Source organism: Callithrix jacchus, chromosome 3 (genome assembly GCF_049354715.1).
Source record: "Callithrix jacchus isolate 240 chromosome 3, calJac240_pri, whole genome shotgun sequence".
Classification (NCBI taxonomy): domain Eukaryota; kingdom Metazoa; phylum Chordata; class Mammalia; order Primates; family Cebidae; genus Callithrix; species Callithrix jacchus.
Window position 1 is genome coordinate 4,749,194 of NC_133504.1, and position 24,182 is coordinate 4,773,375.

Below are 24,182 nucleotides of genomic sequence, written 5' to 3' on the forward strand. Positions count from 1 at the left end.
TTCCGCTTATTTAGAAAAAGGTTTATATAGTAAACATAAAATCACTAAAGATAAAAAAGGTTGACATAAGCCAGCACCACTGGCATTCAGCTATACTGCTATCTAAGCTACTGCTTATCACCCATTTATGAAGTGTGAAGGCTCATCTGTCTTCTAGGTCATATAACGGGAATTTTCAGAGACTCACTCATCTGCACTGAGCCCCATTCACTCTTCATTCATTCAATAAATGCTAGCCCTCTACTAGTTGCCAGGCACTGAAGAAATAGTTTAGGAACCTCTGCCCTCAAGGAGATTACCGTTCATCAGGAAGAATACTGGAGAACCAACTAATGGAGGTATTGGGGGAGGAGGAGGTGTTGACTGGAGGGCAATTCAAAAGATCTTCCTACAGTGATACTGAATGGAATTTTGAAAGATATATGGGGCTTAGCTAGGGAAAAGCATTCCAAGAACATGGGGGAATGTGTGCACAGAGCCAGATGGGTAAAATAGCATACATCTGAGTAGGAGGTTAGCGCTGAGGAACAAGACTGGTTTAGGGGTGGCCAAGAGTCCCAGGAGAAGCACTGGCCCCAGCAAGAGCTTTTTCTGATCAACTCTGACCTGATTTAGAACACATTGCTGGAAGGCATAAGGAACCATTAAAGCAATTTAAATAAGAAGCTGAAAAGCTCTGATTTATGTTTTGTTTTGTTTTCTTTAAAAGCGCTTTGATGAGAAAACGGAGGTTGGCCCAACTCAGGACACTATGACAGAGGGTTTTACAGTAATCCAGGCAAAGACCAAGTGCTTAAAAGCAGTCAGAGGCAGAGGATCTACGGAGAAGGATGCTGATACCCACGGTATTGAGGAGGCAGGGGCCACAGAACTTGGTGGCTGACGGGGTAGCTGGTGATGGACGAGAGGTGGATGTTCTGAATCGCTCTTTGGGTTTGGCTCGGGTGTCATCTTCCACACAGCTGAGGCACTTTGGAAATGGGAGTAGAGGATGGAGAAGGTGAGTTCAGCTGGGGATATGTTGACTTTGAGAAACACATGGGCACCCAAGTAAGAAGAAACATGTCACAGACAAACGTATGGCATTTACACGCTGGACTTAAGATTCAGATGTGTTTACCTCCACAAGTAGCAGCTGATACCATGAGCTGGGGTAGAGGGAAAATATAGAGAAGAATTAAGAACGAACAGCTGTGAAGACAGTAACATTTCAAGGACCAAGGAGGAAGAAAAGAGCTACCAGAGGCGAAAGGAGCACTTAGGACAGAAATGCAGCAACAGCCACATCACAGACCCAAGGAGAAAGGAAGAGTGGCCACAGCAGGAAGACAGAAAAGATGAGAAAATTGATGAGGAGGACAGTGGCTGAGCTCAGGAGTGCGGATTAGATGGGAAACAAGGCAGGTACCAGGTGCAGTGCAGAGAAGTTGGGGAGCCAGGGAGGAGGAGAGGAAATGCAGATTTTGACTGAGCATGACTCTTTCTAAAAGCTTGACTAAAGAGTCAGGAGGAGACAGTGGCTAGAGGGGCTCAAGGGAAGCAGGGAGAGTCCCTGGCCCTGTTTCTGGGCAGAAATCACACTAGCAAATGCACTGCCCTCGGATGAATGAAGAAAGTGTGAGCTCTTTATTTCCCCATAACGGATCTCATTTTCCACTGGGCAAGGGGAAATCCACTTCATTTGACAGACGTTATCCCTCTCTTTCAGCTTTAGCAATCTCTTTTGGTCAGTCTCTTTCAAGTCAATGCCCCAGTGACAGCCAACATTAATGAGTATTAGGGGGTTAATGCGTGTGAGGCGCCTCTTAAGCATTTTATAAAAGTTATCTTAAACTGTCATGACAACCCTATATTGACTTGAGAAATGAGGAAAATGAGTAACTTGACCAAGGTGAGGCGGCTGAGGCATGTTGAAACCAGCTTTCAAACGCGGGCGGTCTGAGCCTGTGCTCTGACCAGTAGCACCTGGCTAACACCAAGCAGTGCCCGGGGTGTGCAGAGGACTGAACACAGCGAGTCTCTCAGATGCCCCCACTGCTCTGTCCATCTGATGGTTTGATCAGCTCTCTGGACTGATGAACACAGAGGGGCAATGAGTGCCATCTGATTGTCTGACATCAAGCTGGCATGCGAGACTGGGTACTGTGGTCCTAACCACGGTCTTTGGGCGCTAAAGAACCCACACGCTGCACCCATTTGCCTTCTGTCTAGGCTCTCTTGTCTCGCTCCAGACCATCAAAGGCCAGCCAGAAGCCCTGCATGCCCTGCAGTCATAGGAGCTTGGCACTGTTTCTTCCACAACACGCAGGTGGCCGAGTCGCATAAAGCCCTACCCCGTAACGCCCAATGTCATTGCCCTTTGCCTTCCTTTCATTTTGCTATTCCATATCTCAGGGCAAAAGGGAAATACTTCTAATTTCTCCATCTCTCTAAACACTGAGTTCCAACTACATTTGTCTATAGCAATTAGCCAACACTTCATACTGATGGAAGCTCAAGAAACTCTGAAAACACATTTCCTTCTCCCAAAGCCTGGCGTTCAAAATCATGGTCTTGCAGCATGCTCCAGAAATTCGGCTTTGTGAGTAAAGCTGACCCATCGTATGTCTGTTGGAGGCAGAACTGGGCTACTGTGCTCCGGGGCAACGGGCCTCATGGCTCAGCCTCAGAGGTGGGAGGCTGGAAGGGAACATGAAACCAAAGCGGATGAAAGTGCACTGACTTCACATCTTCAAAATATTCCAACAACTATGTCCCGAAAAGCCCTCCATAGGGGCATAAACACTCTAAGTAGACTCTGTGTTCCTCTCTCCCCGAAGCTGTCTTCCTTGTAGTCTAAGAATTCTGTCCTGTATTTGATCACAAATTTCCAGTCTATAATTTTATTGTAGCCCTGTTTAATCTTTGCAGCCAGAGTGGGAGAGACTCAAACTTATCAACACGTTGTGTCTTGAAAAAAGAAAAGAAGGATTATTGTAACAAGGTTCTTTTATTTAGGACTAGAGCTGAGTTAGTTGTCTAATGAGTCATACACAAATGAGAAATTTAATAGTACATAAGCAAATATTTTCATTACATAAAGAAGACATATTTTCCTTGCAGGAGTTCAGCTTACAGATTTAGAGAGTAATAAAAGAGCTGCTCGTATTATTTACATCAGTAACACGGATATTCTGGCTTTAAAAGGTGGCATTCATAATTATTATAGGCCTGACTTCTCTATCTGCTTTAATGAATCCCATAATGCTTTGTGATCTATGTGGATCTGTGTGCAGTAAACCATCGACCACATATCTTATTGCTGGTTCTTTTAGTGCAAGTCAGAAAATCATCCATAAGCTCACACAAATTAAGCAGTGAAGCAGTAAGACTCTGGCAGATTAGCATACAAGAAACATGAACAGACATTTTATACAAGAGAAAACATCCAATAAATCTACAGAGAAATATCTTTTTCGTATTCAAGAAGAGAAAACACAAACGCCAGTGATATACTATTACTGGCCATTAAAGTGAGAAAAACTTCCAGTGATGAAACCCAGTTACAGTAAAGCTGGATGAGGCTCACACGGCTGTACGTTGCTGGTGGCATTACAGATCAATAGAACACCGTTAGAAAACAGTTGGGAAACATGCTTTGAGACCACACGTGGGCCAGGTGGCCCCTATTATCAGAATTTATCTTAGCAAAATCATCCAAAATCTATTTGGGTCCGGAGATGATAATTGGAGTGGGCAAACTTTTTCTTAAAAGGCCAGATAATAAGTATTTTGAGCTTTGTGGGCCACACATCTTCCGTTGTACTCACTCTACTCTGCTGCTGTAATGGAAGGCAACGTAGACGATACACACACAGGTGTGTGTGAATGTGTTCAACTGAAATTTTATTTACAAAAGTACGTTGTGGACAGGATTTGATGCATGTGCCAAACCCAGCTTCATACTGTTGTTTATTATGGCAAATGAGTGGAAAAATCTAAAAGCTCAGCAATTACAAAATACTTTCATAAAATACGATAATCAACTCAATGGTTTATTAGGTAGCCATTAAGATAACAACAATTATAAAAAATATAGTAGCATGGGAAATGTTAAGTAAAAAACAGCATCCAAAATTATGTATACGGCAAGATTACAAACATACAAGATTCCATCTGTAAATGAAAAAAGACTGAAAGGGAATATATAAAAAGTGCAGATAATTATTTGCCATGAAGGATGAGATTTTGAGCTTGTCATTTTCATCACTGTTATTAAAAATGTACCTGAGAGGCAACATCAGCTTCAAGCACTCGTAATCACACTGCGTTGCTGTCATCACAAAGCATCTGCCTTTGGGTAGAAAAAGCACTAGGAAGGCAGCCAGAGGCTTGTGTAGTTCTAGGGTGATCACGTGTAATCTCATTAGTATATTATTCTGTTCTCAAATTGCTATAAGGAACTACCTGAGACTAAGGAATTTACGAAGAAAAGAGATTTGATCAGCTCCTGGTTCTGCAGGCTGTACAGGCTTCAGCTTTCAAGGAGGCCTCAGGAAATTTAACAATCGAGATGGAACACAAAGGGAAACAGGCAAACCTTCACATAGCCTGTAGGAGAGAAAGCGAGAGAGAGAGAGAGAGGGAGACACAGAGAGAGAGAGAGAGAGAGAGAGAGAGAGACACACACAGAGATAGAGAGGGAGAGACAGACACACACACACACACACACACAGAGACAGACACACACACACACAGAGACACACACACACAGAGAGAGAGACAGACAGACACATACACACAGAGAGATAGAGAGGGAGAGACAGACACACACACACACACAGAGAGAGACAGACAGACAGACACATACACACACACAGAGAGATAGAGAGGGAGAGACAGACAGACACACACAGAGAAAGAGACTGGGGGGAGGGAGAGAAAGAGGAGAGGGGAGTAGAGGGGAGGGGAGGGAAGGGGAGGGGAGGGGAAGGGAGAGAGAGAAGGGGAGGTGCTACATACTTTCAAAGAACCAGATCTGGTGAGAACTCTATCACAAGACGGTACTAGTGGGATTGGGGATTACAACTTGACAGGAGATTTGGGTGGGGACACAGCCAAACCATATCAATCACCGTATATGAATTCCTAACCCTCATCCATCAGCTTGCAATGCAAATTGGCTATATTGGCTGCAGATAATCAGATGAAAACTCTGCATGATTTAAACACATCCATGTGCACTACTTTTGTTTGTTGTTTAAGATTTGAGATTCCTTTAATCAGAAGCATTCACCTTCCAAGGATGTGCTCTTCATGACCCTAAGGGGATGCCTTTGATGGACCAGGTCCCATAGAGTGAGACTTGGGCTCTTGATAAAAAATATGTTTTCTGGATTTTATTTAAACAGTGGTGAAACTTAAAGGGCACCAGTCTAGATGCCCAAGGGTCCCAAGTATTTAGTGTTTGTGAAACCAACTCAAAGGGCCTCTCAAGCTAATGGCAGATGAACATTGTCACTATAGAGAATGCCGGCCGATAGAGCTCAGATGCACCTCATCTTGTCGTGGCGTGCCAGAGCCTGCTAAACCAAATCCCACATTTATCAGCAATTGAGAATGGCTTGAATCATAGTCATAAAACCTTTATACTGCCATGTACTATTCAGTAGTATATTTGCACTGTCTCCTTTGCTCTGCAGAACTAACGGAAAAAGGATACTGGGAAATTTTTATATAATTTCTGATGTTATGACACATTACAATCATCCATAACCAACTCTATAGTTTGGTGGTTAAGAGTATGGATCTGGATATAGACTGCCTGGGTTCAAATTCCAATTCCTTTATCTACTAGGTGTGTGAACTTAAATAAATGTGTTAAGCTCCGTGTGCCTCAGTTTCCCCATATGTAAACTGAGTTTAATAGCAAAATCTACCTTCTCAGATAGTTCTAAGGATTATCTAAATTACTACCTGTAAATTGCTCAGAACATAGTTTAAGACACTCAGTAATACTGAATACCTGGTTTGTGAAAACACAGTAATTATTATTATTTTAAATTATATTCTACTGATATTTCAAATCACTGTTGTATACACAATTTTATCTTACCACTCTGTTTACATTATTTTCTCCTCAGGCAGCACATAAAAAATTAATTCAACTCCCTAAGTAGACAATGGTTCAATATCACATCTCATAAATCCTATAGCATTTCTTGCAATGCAGTGGAAAAACATCAGATTTACTCTGGCAGTAATTTAATTTCACTGTTCTTCCACAAACACTGTCTGCTGTCTAAAAGCAAAACCGACAATCACCCCTACCCCATCAGTCTCCAAGAAATGCTGCTAATAAGACAACAAATGCCATGTTGGTCTTTCACGGGGAGCTACGTGGGAGACAAGTCCCCTTGAGGTTGCTTCTAGGAAGCAGGTGGAAAATTTGTCTTGAGATTTGTGCTGTCAGACAAAAACAGGAATCGGACAAAGCAACACGGTGAATGTCGTGTTCTTATTATAAGCCACAGTCAGCGTGGAGATGATTTCCAACAGCTGCTGTCAACGTCCCACTTTTACTATCCAAGTACCACACACTGAGTAAACGCTTAACGTATCAATCACCTTTGAAAAACAATCTAAGAGTTCTGAAAGGTAAATAATATGTGTAAACGGGTAACAGCATGCTTTACTTGACGCCATGGGTCATAGAAAACATATGTACGTTTTCCCCACTTGTACTGACTTCACCGTTTGTAAACATGGTGATGATATTCCTTTAGAGTGCAGAACAAAGGTACTTTGCAACTTTGCCCATCAGTCTTCTGCAGATTTTCCTGCTCACCTGATGAATTCAGCAAGACCTCATAACCCTCTTAACAGAGGTGATGACCAGATTACAGGTTAGAAATACTTACAGTCTTAACTGGAAAGTCAATATAAAGACATTTTAAAGAAACTATTTCCCAATACACTCCTGGATACAGACATGGTAAGAAGTTTTAAAGTGTTTCTTAACCATAACAATTTATGGGTCACATAGCAATGGTTCTCAAACCTTAATCTGCAGGAAGACATCTGTCTAGGAAACAAACTTAAAATGCAAATTCCTAGGCCCCGCCCCCATGGACTCTGCTTCAGCAAAACCAGGATGCAGCTCAGGAATCTGCATTTTTATCAGGCACCCAGGTGTCTTTCACACTCAACACCAGACCACACATTGATCAAGACCACCCTGGACAGCCCCATCGTCTCCACTCCTCACATTGATCGAGACCACCCTGGACAGCCCCATCGTCTCCACTCCTCACCTTGATCGAGACCACCCTGGACAGCCCCATCGTCTCCACTCCTCACATTGATCGAGACCACCCTGGACAGCCCCATCGTCTCCACTCCTCACCTTGATCGAGACCACCCTGGACAGCCCCATCGTCTCCACTCCTCACATTGATCGAGACCACCCTGGACAGCCCCATCGTCTCCACTCCTCACCTTGATCGAGACCACCCTGGACAGCCCCATCGTCTCCACTCCTCACATTGATCGAGACCACCCTGGACAGCCCCATCGTCTCCACTCCTCACATTGATCGAGACCACCCTGGACAGCCCCATCGTCTCTACTCCTCACATTGATCGAGACCACCCTGGACAGCCCCATCGTCTCCACTCCACACATTGATCAAGACCACCCTGGACAGCCCCATCGTCTCCACTCCACACATTGATCAAGACCACCCTGGACAGCCCCATCGTCTCCACTCCACACATTGATCGAGACCACCCTGGACAGCCCCATCGTCTCCACTCCTCTACCATCACACAGTGCTGACAGCATGAATTTGTGTATTCATAGTAGTTCTTGACCCCTTGTTGACAGACAAAATAATCTTGAATTAGGTTCTAGACAAGGCCTTCCTGCTTTCTGTGTGACTGGGCAAGGCACTCCAATTCTCAGATTTCATCATCTTAGCATTTGCTGTTGACTCCTCAGCATCCATTACCATAAACTGCAGCCTGAATTTTTTTTGAGATGGAGTCTCACTCTGTCACCCAGGCTCCTGTCACCCAGGAGCAAAGTGCAGTGGCATGATCTCCGCTCACTGCAACATCCACCTCCCAGGTTCAAGCGATTCTTCTGCCTCACCCTCCTGAGGAGCTGGGACGACAGGTGTGCACCACCATGCCTGGCTAATTTTGTATTTTCAGTAGAGACGGGGTTTCACCATACTGACCAGGCTGGGCTCCAACTCCTCATCTCGTGGTCCACCCACCTATGCTTCCCAAAGTGATAGGATTACAGGCGTGAGCCACCATGCCTGGCCAACCACAGCCTGAATTTTTTTGCAATGCAGTTGGCATGGGATTGATCCTGCCCTCAGCTCAAGGTTTGTAAGTAGCTGCCTTACACCAGTTGATAAATCTGATCACATTAATCACAGAGATTAACTGAAAAGAAACAGTGGCACATGACCCAAGTCGGTCCAACCAGGGCCAGGAGAACTCATTTCTGGGTTTTGCTTGAGGTCTCAGGAGGCAGACTCTTCTCCCATTAGAAGTGCTGGGAAGCATGTAGGGAGCAGCTTCTGGTCCCCATTCTAGGAACTTTGAGAATGTACCCTCATGCAGGAAGCAGGAGCAAGAACTAGAGTTAAACCTAGGCCCAGTCACGTAGACTGAGTCCTGGATAAAGTCTCTTTTGCCACCTGCAACATTCAATGCTGTGAGCCTCCACATTTCCATTTTTACCTCAGGAATTTAGAATCTATTTTCTGCCACATGCAACCCAGAGCATCCTAACTGATGCGCCTGTGAAATCCGAGATTTTTCTTAGATAACCTATAAAATAGTCCTAGAAGATCTATAATCTTTAAAACCCTTTTAAGTTAAAGAATTAGACTGATTAAATGATAGTCATATCTGGAAAATGCTGTGACACAAACTTGAGAGAGACCATATCTTCCGTTAACTTGCAAACTAATTAGGAAACTTTCTATTAGCTGCTCTTTGGCAAATATTCTGAGATTGGCTTTTAATTGGCACAAGAATCAGAAGATACTGAAATGGAGCGTGATCTACTATCGTAAGTCATGAAGCACTAAGGACGACCTAATTACTGAATTCCTGTATCAATCTTGGCCAAATGGAGAGTTTGATCTAGGTAAAGGATTACACAATTTGGGTAAGGTGAGAAAAGAAGGAATTTTAACAGAGATTAGTCCAGTGAATTGGATATGACAATAGACCTTAACATATTAAAGATGGCCATTGTATTGTTAAGAAAAGAATTATTGGACAATATATCAAATAGTTCTTCCAGAAAATTTAAGATTTTTTTTCCAATTCCGACATGTGTCATTTCAGCTCCATTCAACCAAATTTATTGGCATCTAAGATATTTCACATTTAGAAATTATTGCACTATATTCTGGTCTTCAAATCGTATTCTATGTCATACAGGTTTAGCATAATGTTAGTGAGACATAAAGACCCAGTCCTCAGCTTACAACTTTACCACGGTGAAAAAACTTGAAGTAACTATACAACCATTCTGTTTTTCAGTAGTGTTCAGCAAACTACATGAGACATTCAACACTTTATTATAAAACGGGCTTTGTGTCAGATGATTTTGCCCAACTATAGGCTAATAAGTGTTCTGTGCACGTTTATATAATGTAAGTGATAATGTTCCATAAGTTAAATGTATTAAATGCATTCTCAATTTATAACATTTTCAATCTATGATGAGTTTATTGAAATATAACCTCATCATAAGTCAAGGAGCACCTGTAATTTAAAACATTAAAAATGACATTTGTGTTACCAGGTTGCTTTCTAAATTAATGCATTAGTATCTGTTATGATATATGCCGGCCAAAGCTTCTGAATTTATTAGAATTATAAGCACTCAGATTTGGACTCATCATCACAAAAGAATCTGCCCAATCATATGAAGAGACAAAGCCAGTTATACAGCTAGATCCTACAAAACTTACACTTGTCACCTCTGTAAATCACAAGCTCGGTGTTGGCAGCATCGTGAGTGCAGACACCACAGGCTGAATGCCTTCGTGGCACAGCTGTTTGCAACAATACTGCCATTGATAACTCTCAAAAAACGAAACGACAGCTACAAGTGCCTTAAAAGAATAATGCTCCTCTTTACATCGTCCTGCAGGTTAACTCCCAGGGTGCTCTCAACTCTACACAACAGTAGCTGTAAATGAAAGTTATGACCCAAGGCCGTGGGCAACGATGAGCACCTCCGTGGCTCTCGGCGGGGAACTTATGTTTGAATTGCAGGATGAAATCGCTCTTTCTCTTCTGGGGAATTTGTTCATATTAGCGTAAAACTTCAGAATATCTATCAGTAGTTGTTCATACTAAAGAAAAAACAAGAAAAAGTGAAAGAGGAAGAGAAAGAACTTCGCAGAATTATGGTCAGGACTCACTAGAAGTTCTGCAATAGAGTCTGCATTTGTTGAGCTCCTCATGGCTTAGCCATGTTAAAAACTCAACTCCGGCCGGGCGCGGTGGCTCATGCCTGTAATCCCAGCACTTTGGGAGGCCGAGGCGGGTGGATCTCGAGGTCAGGAGATCGAGACCATCCTGGTCAACATGGTGAAACCCCGTCTCTACTAAAAATACAAAAAATTAGCTGGGCATGGTGGCGCGTGCCTGTAATCCCAGCTACTCAGGAGGCTGAGGCAGGAGAACTGCCTGAACCCAGGAGGCAGAGGTTGCGGTGAGCCGAGATCGCGCCATTGCACTCCAGCCTGGGTAACAAGAGCGAAACTCTATCTCAAAAAAAAACAAAAAACAAACAAAAAAATCAACTCAAACTGGCTTAAGGAAAGGGAGACTAAAATGACTGTGTAATTGGGAAGTCCAGAGCTGAATGAATCTTTAAACATGGACAGACCCAGAGGTAAACAGTATACACAGACTTCTGCCTCTTTTCTTCTCCACCTTTGAGCTATGCTTATCTTGGCTTGGTATATTACACACAAGCTTTTTCTGTGTGTTTGTATCAGATAAGATGACCTCAGTCAGCCCCAGCTGCACATTTGCCCAGCCTAGCAGCCACAGTGGAATTAGACTTCCCCACCCATTAGAAGCCCTATAACAATCTCTCAGGGAAGACAACAATTTCTCTCTCTGGGGTCATATGCATATATGATCAATACTTGGCATTCCAGTAGCCAGGCTTGGCTACATACTCACCCATGAAGTGAGGACAGGTCACTGTGATTGGCATCACCATCTGGATCACCAGAAATAGGGCAGGAGTAGAAGAAGAAAGAGGATGGGAAATAATGCTGAACAGACAAAAACTATAGCTTCCCCCAATCACTGCAGACTGCTTCTGACTCCTGTTCAAAGTACATGCCCTAGAGAAAAGATTTCCACAATGTGGGAAGGATCATCCAAAAGAAAGGGATGGATCCTACCGGTTCTTTGTAAGTTGTCATTTATTAAAACCTTTAAATCAGTCAGTCAGCCCTGAAAGATTATTTACATCTGAACCAAACACATGAGTGGTCATTTGAATATTGTGTTGTCTGCGTGATGGGTGACTTTTGACATTTTCTGAAAAATCTAAAATCATGTGCACAATGTGAAGTTATGGATTTGAAGAACATAATGCTTAGAATAAATTAGGTGGATTTTGATGCTTTACACCCAAAGCTTTGTGGGAAAAGTGACTTAAATTAAATTTTATAATCTGGAAAATAAACCACCACCCAGTGAAATTTCATAACTTGAATAAAAATTCAGACTGAGGGATTTCACATTACTTCATCAATTTAAAAACTGTCTTGCCTTTATTAGTGAAACTAACATACCATGGCTTTTTAGTATCAATAGTCACCTCCACTGCCCCTTTAAAAAACATAAACATGGCTGGGCGCGGTGGTTCAAGCCTGTAATCCCAGCACTTTGGGAGGCCAGGACAGGTGGATCATGAGGTCAAAAGATCGAGACCATCCTGGTCAACATGGTGAAACCCCATCTTTACTAAAAATACAAAACATTAACTGGGCATGGTGGTGTGTGCCTGTAATCCCAGCTACTCGGGAGGCTGAGGCAGGAGAATTGCCTGAACCCAGGAGGCAGAGGTTGTGGTGAGCCGAGATCGCGCCATTGCACTCCAGCCTGGGTAACGAGCGAAACTCCTTCTCAAAAAAAAATAAATAAATAAAATAAACACTTAGGTTCCAAACTCAGTGTCATTCTACCCTTAAAAGTGGGTAATTATTCTCCTTGTTTTGACTAAAGGTACTTTGGATAGATCAGTATTTCTTAATGTGTTTTCCACATTCATGTAGAAAAAGGCCAGTGAGGAACCAGTGTGAGAATATTATTGGGACTAATTCAATTCCAACTGACTGAGTGGAGATGAGAAAGGAAATGAAAAGAGCTTCAAGCTGTTGCTCGAAATTTTAACAATACTATAGATTTAGATGTATTCACTTGTTTGAATATTCACACTAGATTCTAGTGCTTAGGAACAGAGCTCTTCTAGCTGACAAAACAGGATGTCTTATTTGTGAGGGGAAAAAAATGAAAATTCTGAACTTAAAAACAGTCACTTCCTGCTTACAAAGCAAACATTGGAATCTCTATATTCTTTCAGCCATGCAGGCTTTATGTCATTGGGGAAACTTGTGTAGGAGGGGAAATGATTAGAAACAACTAATGAACTATTAAAAACAAAGTTGCAACTATACATTCACAGTTGCTATGATCACATATGCTATATAAAAGAGAAAACAATACACAGGTCAAAAATGAACACAAAGAGCATTAATTTAGTTTACTGAACCCAGAAGTTTCAGAATTAGGCAAGAGTTTTTGCTAAACTCATAATGTGGCCAGAATCACCAATTTGTTATGAAAGGCATTTCTTCAGCAGGGGTCCTGACCAATAAGGGATGGTCGATATCAGTCTTTCAAATTCACCTCATGAAATCCTCATAGTACTTTTCATTATTTCTGAGAAATGACAGAAAACGCCTTCTAAGAATGTTAGTTCTGTTTTCACTATACAAGATAAGAAAACTCACACCATCGCTTTCAACCCTTTGTTATTTTACTAAAATCCAGCTGAAATTGCAAGGCGGTCATTTATCTTTTGACTGAAGTCTATTCCCCCAGCCTCCCAGAAATCCTTTCTTGGTAATTGGTCTGACCAATTCACTAAACTTTTCTGATTTCATAATATAAAAATTTTTCTTCCTCTCAACTCTCCAGGTTTAAAACTTTAAATAACCATATTTTTAGTGTTGATTCTGGAGTATGATACACCTAGCACTGTCTTACAAATGGGTTTTCATTAATATTAATATTAATATTAATATTTCCACACATTTGGATTCAAGTTGAAAGAGAAATCTAGGATTCCATGTGCCATATAATCTGTTCACTATTCTAGAAAGACAAGTTTCATTAAAAACTCTTAAGAATCGTTTAGGTATTTAATAACTGTTAATTTCTTGAATTTTAGTAGTTCCATCTAACCAAGTAAATACTCTTTTTTTTTTTTTTTTTTAAGATGGAGTTTCGCTCGTTACCCAGGCTGGAGTGCAATGGCGCGATCTCGGCTCACCGCAACCTCTGCCTCCTGGGTTCAGGCAATTCTCCTGCCTCAGCCTCCTGAGTAGCTGGGATTACAGGCACGTGCCACTGTGCCCAGCTAATGTTTTGTATTTTTAGTAGTGATGGGGTTTCACCATGTTGACCAGGATGGTCTCAATGTCCTGACCTCATGATCCACCCGCCTCGGCCTCCCAAAGTGCTGGGATTACAGGCGTGAGCCACCACGCCCGGCCCCAAGTAAATATTCTTTCACTCTATAAGCTCATTGACTAGCAAATCAAACTAAAATATAACTAGAACAGGTTATTAAATGTATAATGGTTAATCATTACAGAAGGTATCCTCTAACCACAAAACATTTTGATCTTTGATTTCAACTTATCTGTGGATGTGTTTTTAGGGTGGTTGGACTATGCCATAAAAAGGGTGTAAAAGATGCTATGACTCAGTTTTACTACATGATAGCAGGCTCATTCCACCTATGTCATCTAGAGACCAACTCTGTGCTGCCTAAGTGAAGAATTTCCTTCTGTGGCTGGACTAGAAAAGATTCCAGTCTTTCTGGGCATGCTTAAGAAAGGTGAAGGCATGGGAATTCAAAAGCCTCTTGGAAAAGCTACCCAGCTTTGTGACCTATCTTACCTGTATAAGACAAAATAGAAAGAGTAATTTGTCTTCCAGGATCTTCTTCATTCTCAAATACCACCGGCTTTGGCAGTCTCAATTCTGAAGCCTGGTGAAGCAGCTACCTGGCTCTACTGTGCCATCCAGGCAACAGTAGAAACTACAGTGCATGCTGGAATGGCTGCTGAGAAATATCCCAGTCTGACTTCAGTGCCGAAACCTGTTGCATCCCTCCAAAGCAACTGAGAGTCATTTTTCTCCCAGCCCTTGTGACCATGTAATTGATTAGATATCCCTCTTCTCATTGGCTGCTAGAAAGCTTAGAGTCAACTTCTGTTTCTGGCACTATTAACATACCAGATATTCTGAAAGAATCTGCCAATAAAAATGACTAAAATTTTGAATTAAGAAAAAGGTTGCATTGCTGAGTTAACATGCATGCGCGTGCACGTGCGTGTGCACTCACACACACTCACTCACACACACACTCACACACACAGGCCAAAAGTAAAGTAAAAGCAGAAACTCAGAAGCTAGGCATGTGCCAATGCCAGCTTTCCCTCTGGGGCCTGTGCTGAGCCCTGAAGACACTGAGTTTTCACCATGCCAACTGCAGCAGGTGTGAAGGACGGGAGATAAGCATGTGACCAAGGTGGGAAAATAAATAGAAGGATACTGTATATGCTGCTGGGACGTCAAAGGTCTACATATTCTCAGCCTTGGGAAAAATGAAACATAAGCCCACTTTGCAGAGGCACAAAAATTTGCCTCTCTCAACCTCAGAGAGATGCAGAAGACATCTTGAGAGCTGATACCACTGAAGTTCAAATTCGCCTACCTGTGCAATTCAGAAATCTTAAAGCAGAGAATTTTATTTTAAACAATCTAGCTGAAGAGTTTGTGTGTGTAAGATGACTGAAAGAACAAATGCAAAGTCTCTTCAGAGGAACATCACTTCAACTGAGATGCTAATGAATTTTCAGAGTTAAAAAGAATGTCAGCCCCCACTAAAAAAGGTCACAAAACATCAAAGACATATGAAAGCATACAGTAGAGTCAACCAAAACAACATGAAGCAGAAAAGAACTACAAAAACTTCAGATATTGGAACTTTTTGATCCAGAATATAACATAATTATGTTTCCAACCACAAAGAAATTAAAAAGAAACCTGAAAATATGAGCCAGAAATATGAGACTATTTAAAAAAAAAGCATATTTTTATAAAAATCAAATAGAAGTTTTAGGAATTAAAAAACTCAACGAACAGATTAAATAAAATAGATACAGTTGAAGAGACACTTAATAAATTAGAAGATAGATCCAAAGAAAGTATCCTGAATTCAGCTAATGAAGTAAAAGAGAAAAATATCAAAAAGAGTTTAAGAGACATGAAGAATAAAGCAAAAATTTCTGCCATATTTTCAGCCAGAGTTCCAAAAAGGAGAGTAGTTGGAGGCAATGTTGAAGAGAGAATGACAGAACATCTTCTAAATGGTGACCTCCATGGACAAAGTATGTTACAGCATCTTAGCTTTTGGATCTCTTGAAGAATGTCAGGATGATGACCAGATTCATTAAAAGTTATTTGTAATAAAGAAGAGATGGTTCCTTGCTTCAGTGGCTGAACTAGTCTCATAGCACCTCCCAGCAGCCTCAGCAGGGCAGCAGGTATGGATGCCATGAGGTAGAAAAGTTTGAGTGGCTTCAGAGGTCATACCTATACCAGATAGCAGACCCAGAGAAACTCTGGGATAAGCCTGTCATGACCTGAGTAAGAAGATGATAAGAGTGAATGTCAGAAATTTTACTACCAAGGGCTTAGAACTCCAATTACATATATAGTAACCCTAAATCCCTTGATTATACCTCCTTGGAGGAATCAGGAAGGTAGAAATTAAGAAGATGCTTATCTTTCTCTCTCACTTCTCTGTCTTCTCTTTGCTATTCTTTACGTCTAAAACTCTCCTTAAAGTTTTCCCTGATAACCACTCATTTCCAAGTGCCCCCTGTATTGCATGCTCATTACGGCATTAGTGTCCTACACAGAATCTTAATCTTCTCACCATCTCTTTAATTGCCTGTACCCTCCACTCCTAACTTCAAACTTTACATTCCTACAAAATACGGATCTTGCACTAATATTTGTATCCTTAGACTCCATTAGACTCTAGTGCAATGCCTTGTATACAGTTCAACATATTTCCTAAATTTTAAAAAATTCACGTGTACACACACACACACACACACACACACAAAATGTCATTTGTTTATTTATTTATTTATTTATTTGAGATGGAGTTTCACTCTTGCTGCCCAGGCTGAAGTGCAGTGGTGCAATCTCGGCTCACTACAACCTCCACCTCCTGGGTTCAAGTTATTCTCCTGCCTCAGCTTCCCAAGTAGCTAAGATTACAGGAACCCACCGCCATGCCTGGCTAATTTTTTATATTTTCAGTAGAGATGGGGTTTCACCATGTTGGCCAGGTGGTCTCGAACTCCTGACCTCAGGTGATCCACCTGCCTCGACCTCCCAAAGTTCTGGGATTAGAGATGAGAGCCACTGCACCAGGCCTGATGTCTTTTAAATCTCTCTTTCACACACACAGATAGATTCCTAGTCATCACACCCTAATGGCTCAAAAAGTTCAGACTTAGATCCTTGGACCGTAAGTGAAATAAAATGAGAATTACATTCCTGAAAGTAAAAGTCAGAAAGGGCTAAATAATAGCACAAAAGACTGCAGCTAAAAGACATGCTTGTGTTCTTATTTTGATTTCAATGATTTTACTAAGAATTAATTTATCCTCAAAAATTATTTAACAGTAATCAGTATCCTTTATTTCCCAGGCTGCACACACTTTATAAAACTTTTTCTTTTCAGTTTTTTCTCCCCCAGGCCTCCACCGCTAGATGTGTTCTGCCTGCATGGAATCACATTAGTGCCTCCATCAGCTGGGGCCATCACTCACCCCACATATTTTTCATTCAAAATTAATCCTGCACCAGATTCCTCATTAATTATAGCAGGACATTTCGGAAAAGCTGCTACCCTTCTGGTATGTGATTTGGACTCCAAGAATAGAGTTAGAAAAGATATCTGTGAACATAGAGATTATGAGTCCCTATAACATTAAGCCATAAAGTATGCCCCAAGAAAGTTAAATAACAAAATTAAGTACATATTTATTATTTTAGTAAGTTTCATTTTGATATAATTTCAAACTTATCAAATGCTGCGAAAATATTATGAAGCTTACGGTACAGTTTACACAGGTTACTATTTGCTACCATTTGCCCCATCTTCATGAATCGATCTCTCTCTCCCACTCCTCTCTCTCACTTGATAAACGATTGATTGACGATAGATAGATGATGACTGAGACAGATATGGATGGATGTTCTGAATCATATGAGATGAAGTTATCACCCTCGTGCCCCTTTACCCTTAAACACTTCAGGCCGTATTTTCTAAGAACAAGGACATTCTCTTACATAACTATAGTACAATTATTAATATCAGAAAATTTCACATTGACAGCATTATCTTACCTGTGATCCATATTTGAATTTTCATCCCAATACTATCCGTTAGAGGTTTTTCCCCCAAGCCCAGGATCCAAGCCAGGATCACACATGCATGTGAGTCCAGCCATGTCTCTTTAGCCCTCTTTGATCTGGAATGGTTACTTGGCCTTTCTTGATGTTTCACCCTGTTATTTTTTAAGAGTAAAGGCCAGTTATTTGACAGAATGTCCCTCAGATTGGGTCTGTCTTAAGTTCCTTCTTAATTAGATTCAGGATATGCACTCTTCTGGCAGAAATGCCACAGGAGGATGAGCATCTGACAAATGAGCCCCTGAGGGCAGGCTGGCCCATTAACAATTGGTGAGGTTACCTTTGCAAAGGGTGTATGTAACTGTATCAGTGCACCTAGAGGTGAGTTACACAACAGGTAGATTGTTATAAACGCACAAACAGTGAACCAAGTACGGGAAATCTGTGGCATTCAGGAGACAGCATATACTCACAGCAGCCCCTTTCGACAAATAAGCCAGAAAACAAGTGAAGTCTCAGAATTAGAAGCAGGGAGAAATTGTTATGGAGAAATTTGGGGTATGGGGACATTTGCACATTAAGGAAAAACAAGTTGCTAATAGTTTCAGGGGGTGGGTAATAAATTGGGGGGCATTTTAAAAACAAGAAATTTGAATTTCCCAGGTTCTCTTTCCAGGACGTCACTGGTAATTATGTTTATAAATCATAACTGGTTCCCGACAATGGAAATATTGATCTGCCTCTGGCAAAAAAAAAAAAAAAAAAAAAAAAGTAATTTCTTTTTAAGTTCCCTTTGGTTCAATAGCTTTTAATTTTAAAAGGGTTGTAGGGCCAGGCGCGGTGGCTCACGCCTGTAATCCCAGCACTTTGGGAGGCTGAGGCAGGTGGATCACGAGGTCAAGAGTTTGTAGACCATCCTGGTCAACATGGTGAAACCCCGTCTCTACTAAAAATACAAAATTAGCTGGACACAGTGGCACATGCCTGTAATCCCAGCTACTCAGGAGGCTGAGACAGGAGAATTGCCTGGACCCAGGAGGCAGAGGTTGCAGTGAGCCGAGATCGCGCCATTGCACTCCAGCCTGGGTAACAAGAGCGAAACTCCGTCTCAAAAAAAAAAAAAAAAGGGTTGTAGGAATATATCCTTATGACACCACACATGCAGGTAAACTTATATAATAAGTAGCTTTATATACATGCATGTGAGTAATAGCATAGGTATATGTATTTTCAATGAATACACATACACGAAATGGAAAATTTGTTCCTTTCCATTAGTAAAGGTCACAACCCACAGAGCATTCACTCATCTCTAATGTCACCTTTGTTTGTGACCCTTCCCCATCCACAGGTTCCACATGTAATGTGCAGCATTTTGGTTTAAGAATGAGACTCTGAAATATTCTGTGGTAATTTTATGCCATCCCTGCAACTGGATACAGCACACTGCTATTCAGAGTAAAGTGGAGGGAATTTCAAGGCATTATAATGTGCAAACTGCAATTTCAGCCCCAATTTCAGAAATCGTTCCGTTAGAAAAAATAGCTTCACTGGAAGGTTCATCTCTGCACTATTTTTACGCAACTCTCTAGGCATGTAAACTTAAAAGGCCCGAATTGCACAAAGAAATGATTTTCTGTTTGCTTTGTTAAGGACTCAGTTCCCTCAGCACTCAAGTGGAGAATGAAGAGATCGTCCTCCTGTATTTTTTTAAAATGACACTGTGATATCCAGAAGTGGGACAGGAAGTTACAGTGTTCGCCATTCATCTTTATCACTCTCTGGGACTTCATGAGGCTAAGTCCTGTGCCAGTCCATTTTAGACCACGGGACAGAATTTTAAGAAGATACCCCCATCACTTGAATTACTTAATATGTCCTAAGGACATATTAAGATTGCGAAATACAATAAAAACAAATATTTTTGGATAATATTGCCACACAATGTTATAATTCACAAATAACCATGTGGAAGAAGTCCCCTAAAAAAAGATGATGCCCAGGCCAGGTGTGGTGGCTCACATCTGTAATCCCAGCATTTTGGGACCCCAGAGCAGGAGGATCCTTTGAGACCAGCCTGAGCAACACAGCAAGACCCTGTCTCCACAAACATGTTAAAAATTAGCCGAACACAATGGTGCATCCCTGCAGTCCCAGCTACTTGGGAGGCCAAGGCAGGAAGTTCACGAGTCCAGGAGGTCAAGCTTATAGTGAGCTATGATCCCACCACAGCACTCCAGCCTAGGCAACAGAAGGAGATCCTGTCTCCTTATGCCTAAAACAGTCCTTAAAAAGTTTTCCCTTAGAAATATAAGGGGCATTTCCAAGCGCCCCTTGTATTGCACATGCTCATTACAGCATTACTGTCCTACACAGAATCTTAATCTTCTCACAATCTCTTTAATTGCCTGTCTCTAGAAGAAAAAAAGGGCTGGGCACAGTGGCTCACACCTGTCATCCCAGCACTTTGGGAGGCCAAAGCGGGCAGATCACCTGAGGTCAGGAGTTCTAGACCAGCCTGACCGACATGGAGGAACCCTGTCTCTACTAGAAATACAAAATTAGCCAGGCGTGGTGGCACATGCCTGTTTAATTGCAGCTACTCAGGAGGCTGAGGCAGGAGAATCACTTGAACCCGGGAGGTAGAGGTTGTGGTGAGCTGAGATGGCACCATTCCACTCTAGCCTGGGCAGCAAGAGTGAAACTCTGTATCAAAAAAAAAAGTACAAAGGACACTGTGTGGAGGCAGCAGCGGGCAGAGTCAGGGTGTGGTCCAATGAACTTTTTGTGTGGCTTGAGTTGAGAATCTTCCTAAACTTTTAATCCCGGGGAAAGGAATTTTAAAAACATCGTTCTGAGACATCACTGAACAACACTCTTTCTGAGGTCTGCCATGAAGTGTAACATGAAATTGTTCAAAGGTAAGGAAATCGTGCATGACAAGTGAGAAAAACGTCTAACACATTCCTGCTCTTTTCTAACAGGTCTTCCTTGTGTTAACTCCCTTCTACCCGCCTTGCTGTGCTGTCTACACAATCAGGAGCTTTCTCTTCCAACCGCCTCGCCCTGGGAAGTGTTCCCTGACAAAGGAGTTAATGGAGAAACAGTTGCAAGTAGCCTTGGCTTCTGGCGCCTAAGATCATGAGAAAACTTTGCCATTTCCCCTTCATGTCCAATAGCTTTATCAGCTGGAAGAAATGAGTGAATGACTCACAGTCACTAGAGAATCCCGGGCGGAGGATTCAGGGGCTGCCTCAGAGCCCTGTGGGGTTCAGCGTGGCCTTTCGGCTCCCATGCCCCGGCCTGCGTGGGCTTGGCACATCAGGGAGGCAGCCACTCTCCGCCTGCTCATCACCCACATCCTCGAGGCTCTGCAGGGTCCACGCAGAGGGGAGGGGGCGGGGGAGGGGTCCTTAAAAGTCACCCTGGCTACATGGAAACCCTTACAAGAACGGTGACCAGCGTGTCACTTTTATCTCTGTGGAAAAGGGAGGAAGGTGTTTACGTGGAGGGTGCTGTCTGCTGTAACAGGTCAGGGCATAACCAGAGAGCTCCAAAGGCATAACAAGAGGGAGCAACGGCAAGCAGTTTTCCCATTTCGTTTTTACATTTTAACAAAGGAATGTTGAAACTTAAAGCATTCGTTTTTGCTTTAGAGCAGTTTCCCAGGCTATAAACTTTGACCGGATTTCACACAAGTAGCAGAGACTAATCGGAAATAAAACTAAATTCCATGCTGCTTGAAATGAGCTGAAATAGATAATTCCACAGTTTAAGAATTAAAATGTAGTGTTCTTGGAGTCATTGCATTTTTGCAAGGTGGAAATTATTACATCGTATTTCTCTGTGACAGCCTCCTCTTTGGGGTCATGAAAATAACATTTACCTTAAATGATCCACGGCTATACAATCAATAGCAACACTGTGCAGTTTTGAATCAGATGTGCTTCTGGTAACTGACATATAAAATGCATGAGCCTCACTTTTCCAATCCAACATGAAAGCTGACACAGAAAAGCAGCAAAAGATGTCAGCGGAGTGAACTCACAAGGGGAAAAAAGGAAAAAAAGTAGACAATGAAGGCTTGGCTTTGAAGTGGCGTTTCCTTATCGAGCTAAGGGACAGCCTGAATCCCTAGCATATTTTACTTAATCCAGGTTCTTAGAGTTTTGGATGTGGTTCAGATATGGTGAGCCCCTAAGCTGAACATTTCCACAGCTGACATGACTTCCTGGCTGGTGAGCTCAGCATTAGAAATGTCTGCAGGATCCACTCCGCAGTGGCTCCTCCCTCTTCTTCCCAGGCTCCTAAGTGATGCCATCAAGAGGGAACTGGGATTTGGAAGAAGGAAACAGAATCAACCTCCCATTGTGAATTCAGCCTCTAAGTCAGATTTTGAGCAAAAGTAAAGCAACAAAAACAAAAACCAAAGTGCCGAGGAAGAATCCAGCCCTTCGTGCAGCTCCTCTTCCAGCAGAAACCCGTTCTCAGCAGGCTTGGTTATCACGAGGTGTTAAAGACAGCAAAATGAGCCATCGTTGAAAGCTACATATGTTATGGCGTATGAGCCAATTGAAAACGAATCAACGGTTTGGCCGAGCACAGTGGCTCACACCTGTAATCCCAGCACTTTGGGAGGCCCAAGCGGGCAGATGATGAGGTCAGGAGTTCGAGACCAGTCTGGCCAACATGGTGAAACCATGTCTCTACTAAAACTACAAAAATTAGCCGGGCATGGTGGCAAGCACCTGTAATCCCAGCTACTCAGGTGGCTGAGGCAGGAGACTCTCTTAGACCCTGGAGGTAGAGGTTGCAGTGAGCCAAGATCGCACCATTGCACTCCAGCCTGGATGAAAGAGCGAGAGAAAGAAGAAAGAGAGAGAGAAAAGAGGAAGGAAGGAAGGAGGGAGGGAGGGAGAGAGGGAAGAAGGAAGGAAGGAAGGAAGGAAGGAAGGAAGGAAGGAAGAAGGAAGGAAGGAAGGAAGGAAACTAATCAACAGTTAAAAAATGATTAGGCTGTGGCCAGCCACAGTGGCTCACACCTGTAATCCCAAGACTTTGGGAAGCTGAGACAAGGGGAAGGATCCCTTGAGGCCAGGAGTTTGAGGCTGCAGTGAGCTAGGAGCACTCCATCCTGGGTGACAGAAGGAGACACTGTCTCTAAGATAATAACAATTATAATTAAGTAAATCCTATGCATCAATGTGTAAAAACATTAAGTGAAAAAAGCAGATTTCCAATCAGAGAAGATAAAACGTCCAATTGTGTGCAACACAATGTGGAAAAGCTACACACACATACCACGCAGGCCGTCGCAGTCACCCTGGGCCAGGGGTCCTCGGTGGAGGCACCGAGACCACGCGGGCTGGACAACGTTTTGCTGCGCGGGGCCGTCCTGCAGCCCGGGCCGGTCACCAGACGAGGGGCCGCGCGGGCACGGCCGATGGCGCCGGATCCTCCCGGTTCAGAACGGCTGCTCGGGGCGCTGAGGCCGGAGGAGGGACGTTCCTTTTCCTCTCTCCTCTGACGCACGGGATGGAGTCTCGTTTCTGTGTGTGACGTCACCGGGAACGCGCACTACCTGCACGAGGAGAAGATCCTGAGAAACGTGGGGGGGCGGCTTACAGTCCACCCGGAACCCATCTGGGACTTGGCCAAAACCACCAGACAACCGTAAAAACACTCCATAAGGCTGCGGCCCCACGTTGATGTATTTAGCAGTTCCATGTGGTTCATTGACTCCAGCCTCTGTAAAAAACACGTTTCCGAAAACCATCCTAAAACGTTTATCGCCAATGTCTGCAGCAGAACCGGCGGGGGAAGGGGCAGCAAAGCGGGCCGCCGGCATTCACTTCCGGGTCAGGAATTCCGTTTCCGCCTGCAGAACCCGCCCTCCCCGCGCCTGTCGTTCCGCTCATTCACTGCAGCACACGAGGACCGCGCTGCCCTGGGTTCCGCCCTGGGTTCCGCCCTGGGTTCCGCCCTGGGTTCCGCCCTGGGTTCCGCCCTGGGTTCCTCGGGGCAGCCGGGGAACAGAGTCATCTGGGCCTCTGTCCTCACCCATGACCTGTGCGCTTGAACATCCTATCCCAAGACAGAAAAGTATCCCGGGGTCGCTCCAGGACCGGGGGTCCGGCAGAGGCCCTCGGGGCACAGGGCTGACGGCCAGCAGGCACCCCAAAGGCCACTGCCCGGCGCCAGGGATGGTTGAAATCCACAGAAAGCGAACAGCCACAACAGCCACGTGCTTCCCCTCAGGGATGGAGAGCCCGAGGGGGTGCGGGCCAAACACTTCCTGAAAATGAAAACTGAAAGTGTTTGGGCAAACTGAGGAGAAAGGGAGCAACACCAGAAAGAGCGGATGGGGGGAGGGAGAAGGAGGGGGGCAGAGGGAGGAAGAGGGGAGAAGGAGGGGGA

At 43.2% G+C, this 24,182-nt stretch overlaps 1 protein-coding gene across 1 annotated transcript in view; it reads right to left on the reverse strand.

Annotated features, from left to right (window-relative positions):
- LOC144581892 (uncharacterized) overlaps positions 1-23,252 on the reverse strand; it is a 51,131-nt gene extending 27,879 nt beyond the window's left edge. The window contains exons 1-2 of the mRNA XM_078367787.1: positions 23,067-23,252; positions 17,760-22,096 (exon numbers count right to left, since the gene is read on the reverse strand). The gene's annotated coding sequence lies outside the window, so the exon portion shown is untranslated. The remainder of the gene's footprint in view (positions 1-17,759; positions 22,097-23,066) is intronic.
- Positions 23,253-24,182: the final 930 nt, after the last annotated feature.